Source organism: Thalassophryne amazonica, unplaced genomic scaffold (genome assembly GCF_902500255.1).
Source record: "Thalassophryne amazonica unplaced genomic scaffold, fThaAma1.1, whole genome shotgun sequence".
NCBI classification, from domain to species: domain Eukaryota; kingdom Metazoa; phylum Chordata; class Actinopteri; order Batrachoidiformes; family Batrachoididae; genus Thalassophryne; species Thalassophryne amazonica.
The window spans coordinates 44,196-53,253 of NW_022986340.1; the positions used below are offsets into that span (position 1 = coordinate 44,196).

The 9,058-nt window shown below is 40.7% G+C and overlaps 1 long non-coding RNA gene across 1 annotated transcript; it reads right to left on the reverse strand.

Moving 5' to 3' along the window:
• Positions 1 to 2,316: 2,316 nt before the first annotated feature.
• On the reverse strand, positions 2,317 to 5,271 carry LOC117506093. Its single transcript, XR_004559370.1, has 2 exons — positions 5,116 to 5,271; positions 2,317 to 2,440 (listed from the first exon to the last, which is right to left on the reverse strand). It is a non-coding gene; the product is annotated as an uncharacterized LOC117506093 (long non-coding RNA).
• Between the last annotated feature and the right edge of the window lie 3,787 nt (positions 5,272 to 9,058).

A 9,058-nucleotide genomic window follows, 5' to 3' on the forward strand; every position in this document is an offset into this window, starting at 1 on the left:
GAGGGGGTTTTTTTGTGACCAGTTCTCCTTTGCCTGCAGAAGATAGAGTGGTTTCTTCTAGAAAAAGCTCTCCTCTTTTTGCAGCGGGTAGAACTGCACATCTGCTACAAAACATTTAACAGGTAGGTGTTCAACTGATTTTAAATTTTGTAAGAGTTTATAGCTGTTCAGCTTTGTTTACCACGTTAACGGTCTAAAAATTATTGGACAAAAATTTATCGGAAGATAAGTAGTCCCATAATGGTTTTCAAAGTTATCTGAAAAGATAATCCGATAATGAAAACATTATTTTCGATAATTATTGGTTATCGGAACTGTGCCCACCACTGTTGATAGGTTTGCACACAGAGCAGAAATGTAAATTCTGAACAAGGTGGGTCCTAAAACTGAGGCTTGAGGTACACCTTTTTGACCTCATGAAAGGTATAGCTAACAGCAGACATTTGAATGCACAGCGTCCTACTTGCCAAGTAATCTGCAAGCCAAGAGACAACATGTTTGGAGATAATTTGGAGAGAGTTTCTAGCAAGAGACAGTGATCCAAAGTATCAAATACCTTTGAGAGATCAAGAAATAGGGCAACACAAAACCTTTTGGAATCCAGTCCCTCAAACACATCATTTGAAAGTTTTAGAGTAGCAGTAACAGTACTATGTTGCTTCCTAAAACCTGAGTGAAGAGGGTTTAAAATGTTTGATTCTGAAATTTCCTTCAGTTGATCACATACCAATTTTTCAAATGCTTTTGCCGAAATATGTAATTTTGAAAAAGGTCGTAATAATTCACATTTGAAGGTTCACCTCCTTTTAGCAGTGAGAGGACAAAAGTGGATCTCCAAACTTTAGGGAATTTGTTTGTGCTGAGGCTCAAATTAAAAATACAAAGCCTCTTGGCAACCAGAAACTGACAGCATCCCGCTACTGACTGCTAGTCTAATCATTTTAAAACCCTTTTAAAATAAACAGAAAATAAAACAAACGCTGACGTGTGCTGTAGCCATTTTGGATTGTATGATGCAAAACTGTTGCATAACATACTAAAAACATACAAATGCAGGAGTTAGCCAGAAAAATATCATACCATGACATTTCTTGCTTTGTTTTTTGTTCTTACTACAGTAAACAGCTGTGCCCGCCAAAAACAGTGTAACCAGTGCCACAGATATACCAGCCGCAATGGGGACATGTGCTGATGGGACATAAGAAACATAAAACATTTTTAAAGTGACAGATTCATAATACTGCATCAATGTCAGAGACAAAAATTACATTCATGATCAACTTCAACAGTTTTACTGTTGACTGACTGATGTACCACGGCTCATCTGCAGAAGCAGCAGTTTGTTTGGATGATGTGATGTGAGTGAGGTTTTGTTGGACACACTGTCAGTCTCCTTACCGATGGTGGAGGCTGGAGTTTCTGGAACAGTCGTTGAGGTGCTTATTGGCTCAATGCACAGCATGTTATTGAGTTCAAGCTCTGACTGTGATATGAGCGTCCCACTGGATAAAGTGCAGTTTATGAATATAAAACCTGTAAGTGAACAGAAAGCTCAAATATCAGTCAGGATTATCAGCATCCAGCTGTTTGCTGCTCATGTTATGGCTCACCTGCACAGGTAGATATGTTCTCCTCTTTGCTGACTTTGCTGATGTGATTGCTGACTGTGCAGACAAGTCGTCCTGAGAGACCTTGTTTCAGAGTGATGTTTGTGGTCTCATTGTGTCCTGAGAGGAGGTCAGTGTCTGTCAGTGTGCGTCCATCCAGAGTCCAGCTGTACTGAGGACTGTCACCTCCCTCAGAGGAGCAGGATGTCCTCATCTCCCCCCGGGACAGACACTCAGAGACCAGCAGCACAGAGGACACAGGAGCTGAGACAAAAACACCCAACTGGTCAAACTGTGAAATCCTCAGAATGTTGCTCACAGAGACATTTCAATCAGAAATACACGAGACACTGAGTGCAGCTAATTATTGATATGAGACATTTTACAATAAAATGTTTCACAGGTGTAAACAAAAAAGCATCAACTATCATTTTATTATCAATAAACTATCATTACTTTTTGTATGTAATCCAAGTTAAACTGAAATATTATTTGTGGTTATTTACCTTGAATGAATAATTGCAGAGTTTGCTTCTCATACAGTTTTCCATTTTGATCAAATATGTTAAGAACATATTCACCACCATCACTTCTGCTCAGGTTATTTAACCTGAATATTCCATTACTGGGAGTGAAGATGGATCTGTTTTCAAGAGCATCTATTATAGTATATATATTATTATTTTTCCTTTTGAGTATTTTTGTTGTATTCTTCAACCATTCGTATTTATGTATTTCTGAGGCGCTCGTCATCAGCCGGAGAGCCACAGTTCCTCCTAAAACTCCATAACACTGAGCTCCATTCTGTCTGCCGTCACAGTACGTTTCCTCACCTACAGAAATTAAAAATATAAGTTGTAAAAACTCACAAATGTAACCAAGCTGCTTTTATAAAATGAAATGCTGTTTCGTGAATTTGCAAATGTTAATAAAAATCTTCTAAATGAATCAGAATCCATTTCTACAGGTGTCTATGAAAACTAGAGTCACCTAAAAACATGCAGAGGGAAGAAAAGGACAAACACTTACTCAGGTGAAGTCAGGCTGCTGTTTGTACCAATTTAATCAACAAATGTTTTTTTCCTTGTGTGCAGTTTTTCCAGTGTTCTTTAAAATGCATCCAATTTTCCACTTTGATAACTCTCTCTCATTCATGATGGCTGCTCGCATGGTGCTAGATGAGATCTGGTCTGCAGACTCGGATTCACCCAGGGTTCCAAGTTATAGATGCTCAGTTCTCGACTTTGTGCTGGAGACCCTGCTGGCTTCAGCCTGACAACGGCACCTCCTCATCTGTCAGAATCGCTTCTTTCATACAACTCACCTTCCTCAGTGAAAGCCAACATGTTCTCATGACTCCTTTCATATAATATATGGGTGCTGGTCATATTGTGTGGGCCGCCAGAAGAGGAGGTACTGCTGGCCCACCACCAGAGGGCGCCCTGCCTGAAGTGCGGGCTTCAGGCACGAGAGGGCGCTGCCGCCACGACACAGCCGGGGGTGACAGCTGTCACTCATTATCTCTTGACAGCTGTCACCCATCTACACTTCATCATCTCACTCCATAAAGACCGGACGTCATCTCCACCTCGTTGCCGAGATATCATCTACCTGTGAAGGTACTTTTCTCTGCTGATTTAAATCATTGAGTAATAACCTGAACTTCTTTGCAGCCGTATTCCTGTGGCGTTTCATTATCTGTGGATTGGCGTAAAGTGTGATCAGCGACGGCTTCGCTTCACACTCCAACCAGATAAGTGATTTAACAGGAGCTGCACGAGTGTGTGATTAGAGGTGGAGGTGACTTTCCACCTTCTGACTGTTTTTGTTACTGGGTGTGCACACACCCACATCTCACTGTTTGTGCTCCTCGCCAGCAGTACCAGATCCGACAGTCGGGGACGGTGATCACCTGGGAATTCGGGACTTGGTGGCTCCAGTATTCACCAGGTTCGGTGGTGGTGGAAATCGTGTGGTTACGGCTCTTCTCGGAACAGACGTCTTCTATCCTCGAGCCTGCCCACACGTCACCTTTGTGTATTGACTGCTATCAGATTCTGTGATTGTCTGTATAATCGTTGTGCACATTCACAACATTAAATTGTTACCTTTTGGCTCATCTATTGACCGTTCATTTGCGCCCCCTGTTGTGGGTCTGTGTCACTACACTTTCCCCAACACATATAATTAGAATATCGTGAAAAAGTTGATTTATTTCAGTAATTCCATTCAAAAAATGAAACTTGTATATTATATTAATTCATTACACACAGAATGATATATTTCAAGTGTTTATTTATTTAAATTTTGATGATTATAACTGACAACTAATGAAAATCCCAAATTCAGTATCTCAGAAAATTTGAATATTGGGAAAAGGTTCACCTGGTTCACCTGGAAGACACCTGGTGGCACACTGTAATCAGCTAATTAACTCAAAACACATGCAAAGGCCTTTAACTGGTCTTTCAGTTTAGTTCCGTAGGCTACACAATCATGGGGAAGACTGCTGACTTGACGTCTTGTCTAGGCTAAATACAAAAAGGACTGGACTGCTGCTGAGGGGTCCAAAGTTATGTTCTCTGATGAAAGTAAATTTTGTATTTCCTTTGGAAATCAAGGTCCCCACTGTGTTTTCTGAGGTCCAAGGTCAACGCAGCCGTCTACCAGGAAGTTGTTGAGCACTTTATGCTTCCTGCTGCTGACCAACTTTATGGAGATGCAGATTTTATTTTCCAACAGGACTTGGCACCTGCACACAGCGCCAAAGCTACCAGTACCTGGTTTAAGGACCATGGTATCCCTGTTCTTAATTGGTCAGCAAATTTGCCTGACCTTCACCCCATAGAAAATCTATGAGGTATTGTGAAGAGGAAGATGCGACACGCCAGACCCAACAGTGCAGAAGGGCTGAAGGCGACTATCAGAGCAACCTGGGCACTCATAACACCTGAGCAGTGCCACAGACTGATCGACTCAATGCCACGCCGCATTGCTGCAGTAATTCAGGCAAAAAGAGCCTCAACTACGTATTGAGTGCTGTACGTGCTCATACTTTTCATGTTCATACTTTTCAGTTGGCCAACACTTCTAAAAATCCTTTTTTTTTTTGTATTGGTCTTAAGTAACATTCTAATTTTCTGAGATACTGAATTTGGGATGTTCAATCCCAATTAGGTGTCAGTTATAATCAACAAAATTAAAAGAAATAAACACTTGAAATATATCAGTCTATGTGTAATGAATGAATATAGTATACAAGTTTCACTTTATGAATGGAATTACTGAAATCATTCAACATTTTCATGACATTCTAATTATATGACCAGCATCTGTAAATAAGTGTGAGATTTAATGCATATTCCTCACCTTACCAGTGTTTCATCATGCCTTGCACAGTTGAACTGTTTTTACTGTTACTGTCAATAATGTCACAGAACTCGGTTGCAAAACTCAGGATCTTATGAGGGTGATTATATCCTACATGTTAAAAAGGAAATCAACTCACCGTGACAGACTCCAAGTATCACCAGCAGCAATCCAACGGCAGCGTCCATCTGTTATCAAAGTTCAGCCTTTGAAAACATTTATACCTGAAATAAGTCCTGTTCCTGTCTGATTACTGACATAAAACTCGGAGCAGAGTGCTGCTGTATTCAAATCTTTAGAGTCAAAAGAGGAAGGAACTCTCATGAGTCACCACACTAACACCTTTATGCTTGAAATAGACTGAATGCAGCACACAGGAAAAAACTTTTACTGAATCATATGAGGGTAGGAAAATGATAATAGCAGTCAAAGCCATAAATGTCATGTAATAATTCTAAAAATGTATTTTTTTAATTGCAAACCATAATTGTTTTAGCAAATATATGACAGAAAACAGTACATTTATATGTTGTGGTTTGGTACAATACACCAGAGTAATCTGAAGGTAGGCTGCTGGTCAACACTTAGTTATAAACCATCAAGTTTTCACAAAAGCAGAATGTGTCTCCTCCAGTGTCAAGGACACTTAAAGTGTACATACAGTGAGGCAAATAAGTATTTGATCCACTGTCGATTTTGCAAGTTTCCCACCTACAAAGAATGGAGAGGTCTGTAATTTTTATCATAGGTACACTTCAGCTGTAAGAGACAGAATATATATATATATATATATATATATATATATATATATATATATATATATATATATATATATATATATATATAGTATTTAAAAAATCCAGAAAATCACATTGTATGATTTTAAATAATTAATTTGCATTTCACTGCATGAAATAAGTATTTGATCACCTACCAACCAGCAAGAATTCTGGCTCTCACAGACCTGTTAGTTTTTCTTTAAGAAGCCCTCTATTCTGCACTCTTTACCTGTATTAATGGCACCTGTTTGAACTCGTTACCAGTATAAAAGACCTGCTGGACCTGTCCTGTCCATACACAACCAATCACACTCCAGCCTCTCCACCGTGGCCAAGACCAAAGAGGATGCGAGGGACAGAAATTGTAGACCTGCACAAGGCTGGGATGGGCTACAGGACAACATGCAAGCAGCTTGGTAAGAAGGTAGCAACTGATGGTGTAATTATTAGAAAACACAAGATGACCTCCGTGTGGGGCTCCATGCAAGATCTATCCTCTTGGGGTAAGGATGATTCTGAGAAAGCTCAGAATGACATGGGAGGACTTGGTCAATGAACTGAAGAGAGCTGGGACTACAGTTGCAAAGATTACGTTAGTAACACACTACGGCATCATGCTTTAACATCCTGCAGGGCAGCACGGCCCCCCTGCTCAAGCCAGCACATGTTCAGGCCCATTTGTTCACTAGTGACCATCTAGATGATCCAGAGGAGGTATGGGATAAGGTCATGTGGTCAGATGAGACCAAAATAGAGCTTTTTGGTATAAACTTCATCGCCGTGCTTGGAGGATAACAACCCCAAGAACACCATCCCATCCATGAAGCATGGGGGGGTGGAAACATCATACTTTTTCGGGTGCTTTTCTGCAAAGGGGACAGGATGACTGCACCGTATTAAAGACAGGATGGATGGGGTCATGTATCATGAGATTTTGGCAAATAACCTTCTTCCCTCAGTATGAGCATTGAAGATGGGTCGTGGCTGGGTCTTCCAGCATGACAATGAGCCCGAACACACAGCCAGGGCAACTAAGGAGTGGCTCCGTAAGAAGCATTTCAAGGTCCTGCAGTGGCCCGGCCAGTCTCCAGACCTGAACTCAATAGAAAATCTTTAGAGGGAGCTGAAACTTGAAACCTGGAAGATCTAGAGAAGATCTGTATGGAGGAACTTGGTCAAAACTACAGGAAACATCTCACCTGTGTAATTTCAAACAAATACATGAATGGGGTGTTTATAAACTGTCGTTTGGTTTTCTTTATTTTGTTTCTGCCGATTTTCTGTCACTGTCATGTTTGCTTGGGGTTTGGTGGAGGGATGTTTCTTGTCTGCTGTCTTCTGCTTGGTGATGGGTGTTTCCCTGTGATCCTCTCTCCTGCTTGCCACACCCCTTTCCAGATCTTTCCACACACACCTGTCCTGCATTTCCTGGCAATCACTCCCTCTCTTTAAGCCACACCTTTCACCCTGTCTGGTTGCGAGGTTACTGTGCCTTGAGCCACTTTTGAGCACTTATTCTTCTGAGTATTTCTGTCCTGTTTTTGCCGTCCCGTGTTTTTGTCCTGCCTGCCTGTTTTTGACATTGTTGCTGCCTAATTCAATAAAGAATCTGTATCTGTATCTCTGTCGAATATTGCAGTATTTTTCATTTGTTATTTAGTTCCGTTATATTTGAGAAAGAAGTCACAGCGACTCCATTTTCAGAGTCCACAAATAATTGGACAAAGTTAATGTAAGTACTATTGTGAATACATATCTTTTACTGCCAGTTTTCTCTTGTCAAGTGAGGGGATGGACACATGAATACTTTCTAATTGCTGAATATGTCTTGGACTTCAATCAATAATTGAATCAATTATTAAGAAATACAAACAGTGTGGTTCTGTGTGGTAAATCTGTCTCAAGTAGGCACTTCTCAGTAGCTGAGTGGCCATGAAGGAGACTGCCAAAAGAATCCACTGAGATACCCAGGACAACTCAGAAGGAGTTTTAGGCTTTGGTGTTTGTGACTGAAGAAATTGTGACCTGTGAAATTTCATTTACAGTTTGCCAGAAGTCACATGTTAGACTCCAAGACAGATATGGTCTGTTTTCTTGAATGAACTAAAAGCACATTTCATTTCAATTCCACTTGATGGTGTTGTGGCATTTGTTTTTTAAGTTACTGTCCACAGACCACAGTGCTCAATATTGTGGGAGGGAATGTGCAAAGAGATGATGGTTTCATTTGATTAACATGAGTGTTAGATAATATCTGTGCTAAGTCCTTATTTTATGTTAGTTATCAAGTATTTGCTTTTGCTATTTGATTGGAAGTCTCTGGGATCTGGTTTAACATTTAAATATGAGTTAAAGTTTACTTCCATCATTTATGTCTAAGTTTTAGATACAGGGAGGGCTCCCCCTATCTGTGAGAGCCAGTAACATTAGAAATGTGAAAGACTAAACTACACCCATTGTAAATGCCCACATTGCATAAAAAGTGTTGTATGACTCATTTTCTGGGCCTTTCACAAGATGGACACTGTCTGTGAGAGTCCCAGTCCGGTTTTCATTGTGACCTTTAATAAATCCAAAATGAGGAATACAATGGTTTTGTTCTAGGGAAGGGGAAGTAAATTACATAAAGAGCCGGGAGAATTACACAAGTGATTTGGAGGATCGTGATGTTTTCACCTGCACACTTTTACAGTTGATGTAACTGTGTTGTGTCATTTACAGAGTGGCAAAGGAAGCACAATCTGATGCAGTAAAGTGAATATTTTAGTTCCTCCCAAAGTAAATGTGTTCCACACCTTGTCTCTGTCTGGTGTCCTGCCTGTTAAATACTGTTGTTTTATTGGTCACTTTATCTCTGTTTTCAATCAATTCAATTTTTTTTTATATAGCGCCAAATCACAACAAACAGTTGCCCCAAGGCGCTTTATATTGTAAGGCAAGGCCATACAATAATTATGTAAAACCCCAACGGTCAAAACGACCCCCTGTGAGCAAGCACCCGGCCACAGCGGGAAGGAAACCCCCCCCCAACAGGAAGAAACCTCCAGCAGAACCAGGCCCAGGGAGGGGCAGTCCTCTGCTGGGACTGGTTGGGGTTGAGGGAGAGAACCAGGAAAAAGACATGCTGTGGAGGGGAGCAGAGATCGATCACTAATGATTAAATGCAGAGTGGTGCATACAGAGCAAAAAGAGAAAGAAACAGTGCATCATGGGAACCCCCCAGCAGTCTACGTCTATAGCAGCATAACTAAGGGATGGTTCAGGGTCACCCGATCCAGCCCTAACTATAAGCTTTAGCAAAAA